This window comes from Myotis brandtii, unplaced genomic scaffold (genome assembly GCF_000412655.1).
Source record: "Myotis brandtii unplaced genomic scaffold, ASM41265v1 scaffold151, whole genome shotgun sequence".
In the NCBI taxonomy this organism is placed as follows: Eukaryota; Metazoa; Chordata; class Mammalia; order Chiroptera; family Vespertilionidae; genus Myotis; species Myotis brandtii.
Genome location: NW_005355461.1, coordinates 51,176 through 52,731, shown reverse-complemented (window position 1 = coordinate 52,731; position 1,556 = coordinate 51,176).

Genomic DNA, 1,556 nt, shown 5'->3' with positions numbered 1-1,556 from the left:
GGTCGGGAGGGTGGGCACCGCCCCGACCGGAGGCTTGGCCGGTGTCTAACCTTAACGCGCCTTGTGGCTCGAGATCCCCGCTCCCGGCCCCCCGCCCCCGAGTCTGGCCAGTATCGAGACACGAGTAAGGGCGCCCACTCAGAGGAGCCCAGTAGGTTACTAGGAAAATGCAAGGAGAAAAAAAGAATTTGCAAGAGAAGCTAGGAAAAAAATATATAGTAAAGGTTTTTGTTGCTAGAAAAAGATGTATTCTAGGGAAACTCTTACATGGCCTCGTTTCTTTCATGAAAACGATCTCGAAGTTAAACTGAGGCTAGAAACCTCTTAAGAAAGAGAAAAACCTGAGTTTTAGGTTTACAAAGACTGCTAAAACAAGAAAACATAGGAAGGCTATTCCGAAAGGCTTCTTTCATTAAAAGGGGGGGCGGGGAGGCATCTGAGTGTGAGAAGTAACTGAAAGCCGACTAGAACTATATCCTACAATAAAATAGAAAGCCAGCACACGTCTGCTCTTCACTGCTTCCCACTTGTTTTATGCATTAGCTTTGCTCCCCCCCGTTTGGTTGAGGTTCCTCTCCAGAAAAAGTGTTCCTATTGCACGTGCCACAGAGCTTCGCCCAGCACTGGACACGGCAGATTCTCAACTATTTGTTAATGGGTTGGCTGGAGATGCGGCATCAGAATGATGTCGTGATCAGCTAATTTAAAAAAAAAAGGTGTTTTCTCCAGGGGAGTATTTCTGAGTCTGCCCCGATCGGCCGCCAAAAGGGCCTCATCCAGTTTCCAGACGACTTTCGAGAAGCAGTGATTTCACACGGGTGGGGGGTGGGTGACCTTGACGATGCCGGCTCCACATGAGGTCATGTGGAAAGGCTGAATTTGAAAATTCCTTTTAGATTGCTCATGCGTGCAACCCAACGAGTGTACACTAACTGGGAAAAAATGCACCACGAGGGTGACACGCCATCAGGGTCCCTTTAGTTAGTGCAATAAGGCCAGGGGTAGAAGGAAGGCGAACTGTAAGACTAGAGTCTATTCTACACTGAAACACTGGACTGTGGGGCGAACGGGTGAGCCGGGCTTTGACTGGAACAAGGCAAGTGGCCACCCCGGTAGCATGTCGGCGGGGCTGGTGGCCACCCCGGTAGCATGTCGGCGGGGCTCGTGGCCACCCCGGTAGCATGTCGGCGGGGCTCGTGGCCACCCCGGTAGCATGTCGGTGGCGCTGGTGGCCACCCCGGTAGCATGTCGGTGGGGCTCGTGGCCACCCCGGTAGCATGTCGGTGGGGCTGGTGGCCACCCCCGCCTGCTCACCAGCCCCTAACGCGATGCGCGGGGCTCTTCAGCTGGGAGGGGCGTCGAGGGCACAGGCGGGGAGGAGCCAGCCGGAGGGGCTGTGCGACCCGCAGAGGAAGCGGTTCCAGGGCCGGTCCCGGCCCAGACCTGTGAGAGGACAAAGGTGAGCACGGAAGGTGTCTTGCGGGGTGAAAGGAGACCCCAATCTCGAGGTCACCTCGTTGCAGCTCCGCCAGGAGCGGCGGAGGGAGGGGCCCGAG